Below are 13893 nucleotides of genomic sequence, written 5' to 3'. Positions count from 1 at the left end.
TATGTGATAATTCCTATTGGGTTGAAGGACTAAAACATAATATGTTGAGTGTGGCACAAGTAATTAATATTGGATTCAAGGTGGAATTCATGCATGGAAAGGCAACATTGTTGGATGACAAAGGAAAGCTGATTGGATCAGGTATACAAACAAAAGGTAACTTGTTTAATCTTGATCTTGGTGACTGTTCATGTTTTATTACTCAATTTGAAGAAAGTTGGTTATGGCATAGAAGGTTATGTCATTTGAATTTTGATAACATGGTAAAGATAAGTATATTTAGGAAAGTAAGAGGCATTCCTAGTATAAAGAAACCTAATGTTGGTCTATGCAAGAATTATCAGATTGATAAGATGGGAAAGACTAGCTTTAAAGGTAAAAACTATCAGTTTGAAGATATTTTGGAAATCATGCATACTGATTTGTGTGGACCTATTGGAATTGAGAGCTATACTAGAGAAAAGTTCTTCATTCCTTTTGTTGATGAGTACTCTAGAATGATGACTATTATGTATCTGAGAGAGAAGTCAGAAGCATTTGAGAAGTTCAAATAGTATTTGGATAGAGTGGAAAAATAAATAGGGAAAAGACTAAAATGCTTAACATAAGACAGATATGGCGAATTCATCTCCCATGAATTCAATGACTTTTGCATTGAAAGAGGAATCATAAGATAGATATCAGCTCCTAGAACTCCCAAGTAGAATGGAATAGCTAAAAGGAGGAATAGATCTATCATGGATTGTGTAAGGACTCTAATGATTGAAAAGAACATTTCTATCAAATACTAGAAGGGAGCTATCAACATTATAGTTCATACCTTGAACTAAGTAGAGTTGATGAAGGACTCATTCAAAACCCCCTATGAGTTATGGTTTGGCTATAAACCCAATGTAAGTTATCTAAAAGTATTTGGAAGTAAATGTTAAATTTTGAAAGAATCTAGAAAAGGAAAATTTGATGTGAAGGGTGATGAAGGTATATTTTTGGGATATTCATGCAAAAGTAAGGCATATAGATGTTCGGATTTTTCTACTCACAAAATCATAGAAAGTGCACATGTGAAAGTTGATGAGTTTGCAGAAAGGATTGAAGAAGAAAGAAAAAAGGAACCAAAAGATTATAGCAGATTTTTTTTCATTGGACTTGATACATTACCAAACACATCTATTAATGAAAAGACTTCATCTCCCAAGTCTTCCTTAGTCACCAGGTTGCAAGAAGTTCAAACTGAGTTGCTGGAACCCGAGTCTGATTCTAAAGCTACTGAACCAATGCCTATCAAGTCAAAGTAGCTAGAATATTAATTTGAAGTTCAAGAGGCAAGGAACCTATATTAGCCAAGTATGTCAGGAGACATCATGCACTAGATCAGCTTATTGGAGGCAAATCAAAAGGTACTATGACAAGAAGTAAGCTAAAAGGTACTTGTTTAATTGTTGATTTTTAACCTAGAAATGTCAAACATGCATTGGAGAACACAAGTTGGATTCAGGCTATGAATGAAGAGATAGAACAAATAGAGAATAATAAAACTTGAACTCTTGTACCTAGGCCTAAAAATAAAAATGTGATTGGAACAAAATGGGTATTTAGGAATAAGTTGGATTAATATGGTAAAGTATCAAGAAACAAAGCTAGATTGGTATGTAACGGCTACTCTCAAGAAGAAGGAATTGATTATGGAGAGAATTTTTTCCTATTGCAAGATTGGAAGGTGTCAGGACCTTACTTGCGTATGATGGACATAAAAGATTTAAGGAATATTAGATGGATGTCCAATCTGCATTTCTCAATGGTATTCTTGATGAAGAAGTCTATATTGAGAAACTTGAAGGTTTTGTTGATTCAGATAAAAATGACATGGTCTACAAATTACATAAAGCATTCTATGGTCTAAAACAAGCCCCTAGAGCATGGTATGAGAGATTGCATAGCTACCTTATTTAGATTGGTTTTCAGAGAACTAATGATAATGGAAGCTTGTATATTAAAAAAGGACCAAATAAAAATATTATTTTGGTAGAAATATTTGTGGATGATACTTTGTTTATAGGGAATGATTATCTATGCAAAGATTTTTTAGAGCAAATGAATGAAGAATATAAATTTTTTATGTTTGGTGAGATTAAGTTCTTTGTTGGTCTTCAGATACAATAGAGAAAGAATGGTATCTACATTACTTAGTCTAAGTATATCAAAGAGATACTCAAGAAGTTTTGTATGGAAGATTTTAAACCAGTTGGAACTCCCATGTGTACCAGACTAAAGCTTAAAAAAGATGATGATTCAAAAGAGGTAGATCAGACATTATATAGATCAATGATTGGAAAATTATAGTAAGTAGTTCATACAAGACATAATATTGCTCTTGCAGTTGGTATAGTGGCAAGATTTTTAGCAAAACTTAGAGAAAATCACATGATGGAAATTAGAGGGATCTTGAGATACTTGAAAGGCACTGAAGATTATGGATTGTGGTATAAATTTGGAGGAAATTTGGACTTAAAAGTGTTCACTGATACTGATTGGGTTGGAAATTTGGATGACAGAAAGAGTAGAAGTGGTGGGTTATTCTTTCTTGGAAAGAGGTTGGTATCTTGGAAAGAGGTTGAAGATCTATCAATTGATGCAACATAGTCAAGAGAACATTTCATATGAATCAATACTTAAGGTACATTGTTACACATTTGGTATGTGTTGTCTTTGGCATGTGTTGTCAAAGAGAGAGAATTTAGTATCATATATTTCTGAAATTTGAATTAACGGAGAGTTTTTTGTGTGGAGAAGAAGCTATGTAATTCCATCACAGAGGAAGTTTACTGCATTAGTGCATTTTGTGGCATAAAATCTAAGAAGGGAGAAATTTTCTATCAAGAAAAGATTTGTTTTCAAATATCATTGTGCTATGCCATGTGTTGCCATTAATGCCAAAAAGGGAGATTGTTGGATACAATTGTCTAATTGTGTGCTACCTTTGATGTTACACAAATGTCATATCAGTTATTAGTCAATGTCTACTAAGCTTAGTTGGTTAGCAAAGCAAATTTTAGATTCTACCAAATATTCTTGGACATTAATCTATGTAGACAGTGTCTACTAAGCTCACTTGGGTGTCAAAGGTTTTTTGTGGTAGAAATCAGTGTTAGCTGAGCTCTCATGATTAACAAAGGAAAATCAATGTTAATCAAGCTCGCATGATTAATGAAGAAAAATTAGTGTTAACCAAGCTCTCATGGTTAACGAAGGAAAGTTAGTGTTTATCGAGTTCACTCAGTCTCCAAAAGATTTTGTAGAGTTTGAAGTGTTAACCGAGCATCTATTGGTTAATATAGGAAATCATTTCTGGAACAGTGTTTACTAAGTAGGGTTGGCCAATGAATGATTTTGTTACTTTGAGAAATAAAGTTTAATTATTTGTAGTAATGTTTGTAGCCAAGTAAGGTAATGATTATTGGTAATTATAAGTTATAATTGGGCTGACTTGATAATCTCAAAGGTATATATGAAAGGTCAAATTGAGAATTCAAAAGTATGGATGAGCAAGCATGCAAGTGTATTGATTTTTTGGAGAAGGAAAGTGTGAGAAAACTTTGAAGGACGGTAAGATATCCTTGAGGAGCAGTAAATTTATATTTGATTAGGAAGGATCTAGTAAAGCAGAATAGAGATCTATATCAGCAATTTAGTTGCATCTCATTCAGGTCATTTCATTGTTACTTTCTCACCATTGTAGCAATGATTCCTAAATCTCTTTGTAGAGTTGGTTTAAAAGCCATTTGTAAATCCTCTAACAAGGTGATAGTTCCATTGAATTATTTTAAGACTTTTTTCAAGGCCACTCCTAATAGGGTGATTAAATCCTCTAACAAGGTCACACCTAACAGTGTGTTTTGTAACCTTTAACTAGGTTGGCTCCTAAAAGGGCTCATTTCAGATGAGTGAAAATTAGTAGCTAGTTACTTGGTGATTTTTCTCATATTGGGTTTCCACATTAAATCTGGTATCTCATGTGTTCCTATTATTTCTTTTATGGTCGCATGTTAATCACTATGAATGTTTAATATTTGTAAAAGTTAACATACATTACATTTACTGAGTTACTGCAGTCTTCAGTATGTTTATTGAGTGATAGCAGTAACTAGTTTTATCAAACATCTAAGGGATCTATGGATTTTTTTTTGTGGTAGCTAATTGACCCCCACGCGCCCCCCTTCCTCACCCTCAGTTACTCCATCTATATTTCCAAAAGTCTAGAACCTTCCTAGGCAACATAAAATTATCTTTTTGAGAAAGGCCCAAACATTGTCTAGGACAACTCTAGGTGGTAGTTCACAGTTTAGTCTTATAGATTACTATAATGAAGGTAGGGTAAAAGTAAAAAGTTGTGTCACCTTTTAGGCTAACTTATCAGAACAATGGAATTTGAGTTTTTATATCTAAAAAAAAATTTTCTTCAAACATATGATCTAGATCTAAATTCATTCTAGGTAAAGTTATTTATGGTCTAACACTTTCCAATTGAAAATGTGTATTTAATACATGTTTTATACTAATTTGTATCCAATTACTAAGAAAATTAAATTATTTCACAAAACTGGTGTTTCAATAACTCTTACTATTTTCTGTGATATTTTTTAATAACATATGACGACCATTTTATAGATCTTAAAGTCAAGAAAAATTTCATATAGATTTTATAGTGTTTTGATTAGATATAGTATATGGATATGTGTAGGATCATGGTCATCCAAACTATGCTCTTAAGTGGCAATACACAAATTAGAAAATCAGGGTTATGTGAACTTGACGTGCAATTTTTTACTTTTTATTAACTTTATATCAAAAATTTGAGAGAAAAAATTCTCTGGCAAATTGAATCTAGCTTCTAAACTACTAAGACTTATCTCAAAGAAATAAAAATTAATTGGTCTAAATTTTGAATTTTAATGCAATATTACAAAAAATTTAGAACAAAAATAAGAAGTGGACGTATGTCTGACCATTTTAATCAAAATCAAATGATAATATTTTTTAATAGTATTCTAGATATAAGTTTTAGTCTCATGCCTAGATGTGACACATATTTTTGGTTATTTTTATTTTAAATCTATAATTAATAATTAATTTTTAAATTTAGTATTTTTGAATAAAAAAACCCTCATGTTTGACCACCTTAACTAACTCAAAACTTTGCAAAATTTAATTTTTCATTTTTTTCCCTTATAGTACAAGAAACATAGAATGTGATGCATCTTTTGGATTTAAAAAATGTTGTACCATTTGAAAGTTATAGTTATTTTTCAAGTAGTGTGTCAATCAACACTTCATACATAACTCCATTAGAAAATAAGTAATAATTACTTACTAAACTCATAATTTGAAAAACCTTACATTTATGGAAAGATAAGAACATTCTTAAGAAACCCTTTTCATTTCATCAAATTTTCAGGAAAAAAAAAAGTTGTCAGCTACATGTTTGAAGTGAAAATCACCTAAAAATAGGCCAAAAGCACATTTCCAGGATGTTTTTAAAGTTGACCATATAGGTTTGGTATCAAAAGATAAAGTAGACCTTATAAAGATATTAATTGTTTTCATTTAGTATCAGTGTGGGTGGTAAAAAAGATGGAATAGATTTTGAAATGGTTTGAGATATTTCAGAACTACAGATTTTTTAGATCATCACTTTCTACCACACCATGATCCTGCACATACCCATATTGTAATTGAAAAATTCTATGAGCACTTATTTTAACAACTAAAAAGATGTCAATTTTGACAAAGAAAAAAATCATAAGTCATATAAAAAAATTTTAAAATTATATGATGTTCTAAACAAGAGAGTCATCTTCTAGAAAATATAATTTTTGTATTGATTATAATATATTTATTTTGAAAAATGTGGTGGGAGATGAAAACTATCAATTTCAGGTGAGTTAAAATTTGAATTATTATAAAAGAGAAAATATAGGTCTAAAGCTAATTTTTAGTCTCAAATGTTCTAGGTATGTATGCTATCTATAACATAATCTGAGATCAAAGTTAAATAAGTGTATTTCCATATAATTTTGTTGTGGGAACCAAACCCCTAATTTTTAAAATTTTTTAGTAGCTAAAAAATTATGTATAAAAATTAGGAAAATGTATCAATTCTTATTCCAAATAATTATTAGAAATTATAATCCTAAAATTCATCCATTTCTAGACATTTCATTAGTTTACTTCATTTTCAAATTCAAAATAATAATACCAATTTTATGTCATTGAAGGTGAATAGTTATACTTTTGTTAGCCTTTTCAATTACAGAAGAGTGACACACGTTTGTGATTTTACCTAGCAGTCATGTGGATTAGCATATTGTACTTTTGAATACTATAATTCCACATTTGTAGTGATAATTGTAGACACCTAAAAACCTTTAGAAAATAATGTATTTTTATTTTCTAAAAAATTCCTAATGACATCATCATTTATTAATTAAATAATTATTTAATTAATTAATTTATTTTTATGCCATTAAATCCCTTTATCTTAATTAAAAATATTTAATTAAGGAATCCCTCCCAAAAATGTTTAAATCTTATTTAACTATTATTTCCTTATTTATTAATTATTTAATTAATAAATTGACCAAAAAACCCAAAATAAATAAAAAATATATTTTTTGCCCAAAACTTGGCCAATTTCCTTAAGACCACTAACCTCTTCCAAAATCTTCTAATCCTTTTTTAATTTTAATTAAAGGCCAATCCCATCATTTTGTACCCCTAATCCCAACTCAAAATATTTAATTAAGATTAAATATTAATCCTCATGTTTATTAAAAAAGTTTTAATAAATATCTCCTCAACCCAAACCCTTGAAATAAATAAAACTTTATTTACTTCCTAAAAATCTAATTTATCCTCATCCTAAGAAGTTCTAGATTCTTCTAGAAAGTCTTCATCCACATCCTAGAAAATTCTAGACTATTCTAAAAAGTCTTTATCCTCATCCAAAGTCTAGACTCTTCTAGAAGATGTCTTTAAACCTAATCCTAATCCCCTCCTAACCTTGTCACATTCCCTAAACATGGGTTAAAACTTACTAACCCAAGCCAAAGTTAACAAATATCTCCTCCTTCACCCACCCTCATTAAATGTCATCCACTTGCCTATCCCTAAGCTAATCCTAAACCAACCTAATCCATCCTCTAATCATTTGCACAAGCCTAAGCAAGCTTAAAACCCTTCTAATCAAGCTCAAGTTGAAATTGCTTTCATCGCCCTCAAAATATCTCAACCATAAAACTTTATGAAGCCCACTAGGCCATAAATGACTCTTTCAAGCCCTTTTATTGCTCTTACAAGCCATTATGAGGGTCTTTATGAAGATTTTATCCCTTGAGCCTCCTTTTTTGACTCATCCTTCCCCTTTCCTCCATCCTCTCACCCTGTGACATGTGTCACTCCCTGATTGGCTGTAAGGAAGCACAATCTATGTGCTCTCCTCTCAAGCAATCTAAGCCCCTCATGAGCTTTTTCCCATCCTTGCATCTTAGCCCTCAATCCCTCAAGCCTCTTGCCTATAAATTGGATCCTTCCCCTTTGCAAAATAACAAAATTCATGAATTAAAGTCATAATGCCATTTTAAGAAGCCATTTTACATCAAAACCATACACTCACACCCAAATTCCAACTCCATTTGAAGCCCTTTTTGAAGCATAAGCTTGAGCATACATCCTATCTATTTAGACAAAGCCACTCAACAAGAGAGCTTCTCATTGAGAGAGTCCATTAATGACTCATATTCTCAATTGAGAGTTCATCTTAGTCTATCTTGAAGTTTATGAATTTTGTTTAGTTTGTAGAAGCCGTATTTAAATTTGGTTTCTATTAGCATACTAACATTGCTCATATACATTTTGGCATGCCCGGTGGGACCCCGCATGGGTCATTTTCATTAGCTTTTTTAGTCAAGTTTTGTATGTAATTTGCTAATTTTGGCTAATTTTGCTTGTTTTTGTGATTGGTAGGATTGTATAAATTGGTTTTGTAGGTCCCCATGAGCATGAAGAAGACAAAGGAACTCATAGTCAATCTCATAGTGCTTGCAGATTTTTCAAGCTTATAGGTGGACAAAGCACTTGGAATTCTTCTTCCTCTTCTTGTCTATATTCTTCTTACTCCATCTACTTCTTCTTCTTCTTCTTGTGGGAGATCTTGGCCATTTTTTTTTAAGGAAGCAAAATCATACACACTTCTTTTTAGTGCTTAAAATAACCCCCAAATCATACTTAAATCCATTAAAAACTAAAAATTTGCAGAAAAAAAAAAAACATTTTAACAAGTGAAACTAAACCAATCCAATCATTTGCATCCTTGCAACATCAAGGTTTTAGATGCATTCATGCAAAGTTAGGAACACTTCATTTTTGCAAATTTAAAAAGAACTTCAAGTTTCCATTTCAAAAGGTTTAAAATCAACACTAAGTGCACACTAAAATCTAAGTTAAACTCAAAGCATCAATCAAGGATAAAATGAACCTCATTTGCAAATATTTTTAAGTTCTTTTAAAAATCACATGAAAACTAAGAATCCTAAATGGTTGCCAAAAATTGTCCTAAAAGATTTGTTATTTTTTCCAAACAAATACAAATGTCTTGTTGCAAAATCTTGAATGTTTCTTAGGTTTTTCATGCATCAAAACAATCTAGGAATATCATTTTTGGGCTTAAAATATGCAAACTAGAACACAAAATCTTGAATGAAAACCAAAGTCTAAAGAGTCATTTTCACTTTTGAGTCCAAAACAATCTTCAATGATCTAAGGTTAAAACAAAGCACTTCAAAGTTCTTAAAACAACACACAAAATCTCAATCTTGAATGCTCAAAGGTAAAAAACTTGAATGTTTAATCACTTGTCTTTGAATGCATGTTGCTAAACACACTCTTGAATGTCATGGATTAAAATCAAAGTTTCCTTAAATGCATGATTAAAACAAAAAATCCAATGTTGAATGCCAAGGATCAGTTAACCATTGCAATATCAAACACTTCATTTGGAGCTTCTAAAATTGAACAAAACAAATCTCTTTTCCACATGCAATTTAGGTAAAGTTTGATTTTTGGACATTTAAGAAACTTTGTTAAGTTAAATACAAATTTGCAAAAATCAATTTGAGTAGTTCCTTGGACTCACCTCTTTTCTAATCACCCATCAATTCAACCATTGGTTGCAATCTCAGCGCCATTTATGGGGATGGATCTACTTGAAAAAGGTGTTAAATGTTCCGCAATCTAACTCACTCACTTGATCTTTGAACATTTTCTTTAACTTTATCAAAAAATTTAAATGACCAAAACTCTAGATTAAATCAATCACACTTCAAGTTTGGGCACTAAAATTGAACAACTATTGACATGGAGGGCCTCCGGGCACGCGCTTGACAAATCGAGTCTCACACATCTTTGCTTTGGGCTTAAAACAAAATCACACCAACTCTTGAATGCTTTAAAGGAAATTAATCGATACTTGACGTGGAGGGCCTCCTGGCGCGCGAGGTTTCTTTTGTTGAACCTAACTCTTCTTCTTGTTTGCATTCTTCGATCGATTTACTTTTGTTGGTGCTTCAAGTTGGAATTGAACATTTTCTCTTAAACATGAGTTCTTGCAAAGTCTAGATTAGCACACATAAGAGTCAGTTGGTAAAAGAACAAGTGTGTTTTTTTTTTTTAGCCCAAGGTCATCCAAGTCCTCTCTCCCCTTGTCATCTTTCGAGGCCATCTTGGGTGCATAAGATTAGGATCCAAAATCTTGTTTCTTTTTAGGAGGCCTGCTTGGGGATTTCGTCACCCCTTGGACGACCTCAACTCCAGCATTCTGGCAGAGTATAAATATCGGGAGGTGAATCCAAAGACACCTCTCTTGGAATCAAGATTTCTTTTCACTCGGGCTAAGCCTCAAGGAACTTTATACCCTTGAGAAGTAAAAGAGGAGAAGTGGGTTACCACTCCTCTCGGCTGTGTGACATCTTGTTAGTTTCATCTATGGATTTGGGCCTCACGTACCTTTGGGTATATCGAGGACTCCCTAGCTAAACCAACTGTCAGCCTTGTAGACAACCATCTAGAGTGTTAATGTGTTTGAAGTGACTGATCAAAACATTTGTAAAACATACACACTCCTCAGTGCAAGTATCACATTCTGATAATCAAAAACTTCTATCTGGTTGTTCCTATCTATTGCTTGCTTTTTTATTTTTTGAATGAATGTTTTCCAAACTTGGTCAATCCTAGCTTAGGGTATACTTAGCGTAGTCACTGCCTATTCCAGAAGTTGAACAAGTTGAAGCAAAATAATCGAGGTCTCTCAAAGCCAAGCAAATTCAAGAATTGATGTCAGAGCAACCTAAACCCAAATAGAAGTTCCACAAAGTTAAACTCAAACCATCTCAGGCATACCAAGAACTTTCAGCCAAGAGAAAATAACTAACACCAAATCCTCAAATTTCCAAACTCCACAAAGCAGAGGATAAAGCTATTGATGAAGCACTTCAAGAGGCCTAGTTAGAGCGCACCATCAAATTTAGCCAACATCCAGGAGTTAATCCTGCTTATGCCTTACCAACTAGGCATGATTTCTATGATTAGACACCCTTGTTTCTCCACACCTTCTTGGATAAGCTTCACCTTAGAGTCATCTTTGTAGAAAAGTCAGCCATCTTAGGTTATCCCCTTAAGCATTATTAGCTCATCCATCTCATTTAGGACCAAACCATCTAGCCAACAATCCAAAATCTTCACATCGAAGCCTTCAAAAATTGTTGTCACCTTGCTAAAAGTTTGCCATTCCTAAAATCTTTCAAAACCACCAATCTCACCAAGGTTATCCCTTTGATAAAGCTTTGTCTATGGTAATCTAGATTTGCCACTTGTTATCCCTCATCACCTTGAGCTAAAGGTTGGGATCCACGAGTGGTCAATCTCGTGTTCTTCCTAAAGGATCATCAGTCTATCCTTAAGTTCACACAATCACCACCAAGCTTGCACATAGGAGAGCAGACCTTTTGTTCTTTGGCAACATATCTTTAAAGTTAGAATCCCCAACCCAATCTTCCCTAGGTTTTTTCATATAGCTTTGCCTCAACCTAGAAAATCATTTGCATAGAAAATCCTTCCTCCCATTTGCATCCACCAGCATTTGTTGCATCTCATCCCTAGGAGCATTTTTCATACCACCTGTCACTCACTTAGCCAAGAAGAAAGAAACAATGGAGCCCTATCATTTGGATCAAACAGCCTCACCCCCCTTGAGCACTCAGCCATCCTTTGGCCCAGAGAAAGCTATGCCATCATCTACTGACATTGAAGCTTTCATGAACCAACTAGGAAATGCAGTATTGGTAAACGCCATTATAGACAAGAACAAAGAGACAATCATGGCTAATTTTCGAAGGGACAATGTAGGAACCTTTGACTTTGGAAGACCCCCTCCATTATCAGATCCATCTCACCCATCGTTTGGGTAGCTGCCACTACCCATAGGCTCTTATGATACAAATTATCCTCAATATATGCCAAAAGAAGAGCCTCTAGCCAATCCATATGATCCAACAAACCCAAACATACCATCATCCACCCAAGTTGAAATCTCCATGCCGCAAGCCAACCCAGCCACCACCACTCTATCCTTGGTTCATACCTCTCCGCTCCAAAACCCCTTTACCCAAAACACCTCACTGTTCACGCCCTTCACTATTGCTGTTGCTGCTCCCCAACCCAACCTTCCAAATCCACCCATCTCCCAAATAAATGCTAGCATCTTTGGCCAACCTCAGCAATATACAACAGGGATGCTGCCCATGGGGCCAAATAATCAACCTTTCATCACCCCCAACTTGTTCACCACATCCCAAATCACAATCCCATCATTTCTATTAGGTCTTGGGAGCTCAACACCATCAGCCACAAATCCACAAGCTACTACCCTCACTCCACAAAGCTATCAAACCCCACAAGCTACTACCAATGTTCTACCCAGCTCTCAAGTGACCCAAGCTCCCGCCACCACTCTACTAAGCTTCCAAATCTAGCCACCAAGCTATCAAACCCCATCAATTCTATTTCTTAGCTTTCAATTCCCACCACCTCCACCACCAACTAATCCATTACCTCCTATTACCAACTACTTTTCAATGCCACTTCTAGGAGGTAACCCACCAATCCAACCAACCACCAATTATTTGCAGGTACCATCCCAAATGGGGGCGCAACCCAGATACCTTGGTCAAACCCCACAAGCCCCCCGATCCTTTCCCCAAGCTTCACAACCATCTTATACCTTACCTCCACAAAGCAATTCATTTATCCCATAGCTAGCTTATGTTCCTCAATCCCAACCTCAAATCCCATATCAACAGCAAGCCTCGCAGCACATGCATCACTATTCACCACCTCCCCCTCAGCAAACCGTCATCCACCATGCAGCTTCCCAAACAATGTACAATCCCTATCATCAAATCCCTTACAGCCATCCATATTCAGTGGCCCCATCTAGTGCATACCTACCTCAAGGCACTCCTACATTGGGGGTACCCCAGCCATCACCCATTAATTCAGAATGGAAAGCCATGAAAACAACTTTGAAGAACATCCAAGAGGGAAATGATCCAAAAAATTTCAAGTTTGAGAATGTGTGCCCTTAGCCATTTGACAGAGCCATTACCATGACACCATTCCCCAAGCATTTTGAGACACCCAAATTTGACAAATTTAGAGGAAAAGGAGACCCTATCACACATATCAAAAAATTTTACATGCACTGCCAAGAAGTGGCATACGATGATGTCTTCCTGTTGCGTCTCTTTCCCAAAAGCTCGGTTGGACCAGCTCTTGAATGGTTTTATAGAATCCCCTATGGCACAATTAAAAATTTTGCTGAATTATCTAAGGCATTTGTAGCCCAATATGCCCATCTTGTTGAAACAGAGCTATCAATAGTTGATCTTGTCCACACCAAGCAAAAAGGTGGAGAAAGCCTTCCCGAATATCTGCAAAGATGGAAAACCCTTACCACCCGCATATCTTGCACCTTGCCAGAGCGCCATTGTGTGAAAATGTTTATTGATAATGCCCATCCTAGCTTGGCTCACCACATGACCATGAACTATTTGCAAACCTACAAAGATATCAAAGAGAAAGGAATGATCCTTGAAAAAGGACTCATTAAAGATGGTGTGGTCAAGATTTACAAGGAACTCAACCAAAATCAATCATATTCCAATGACAAATCTAGGTATTGGAACAAAAACAATCATGTTGCAACAGATGGCGTCAATGACACCAGACATGTGAATATTGTTGGTCCTTCTCACAACGAGTCCAACCCACCCTATCGACCAAACAATCAGCAAGCTATCAGCTACCAACAGTGGAATAACCACAGCTATCAAAACCACAATCCAAGACCAAACTTTCAAGGGTCTAGCAATCAAGCTAATGCCATCAATGTAGCTGCAGGACAAAAGCCTAGATTCCAACCTACACCTAGAAACTATACACCCCTTGGTGAGCCATTAGATGTCATTTTTGAGAAATTAGTCAAGGAAAACCTCATCAAATTTCCTCCTACCCAGAAAATTGACCCAAGCCAATCCAAAGTTGCATGGTACAAAGACAATGAGTATTGCAAATTTCATAGGGTAAAAGGTCACACTACCCTCAGATGCATGAAACTTAAAGACTATGTGTAGGACCTCATTGATCAAAAGGAAATCACTATTGGTGCCCAAACCTCTCCCAATGTAGGCTTACAGATCTATCAAAATGCTTTTCCTCCTCACAACAATCAAAATCTTGGAAAAGCACCTATCCAAACCAACAACAACAACACCAACAACCCTCAGC

Source organism: Cupressus sempervirens, chromosome 1 (genome assembly GCF_028749045.1).
Source record: "Cupressus sempervirens isolate cs-2001-9-10 chromosome 1, ASM2874904v1, whole genome shotgun sequence".
Taxonomy (NCBI): Eukaryota; Viridiplantae; Streptophyta; class Pinopsida; order Cupressales; family Cupressaceae; genus Cupressus; species Cupressus sempervirens.
Note: the sequence above shows the minus strand (reverse complement) of the source record.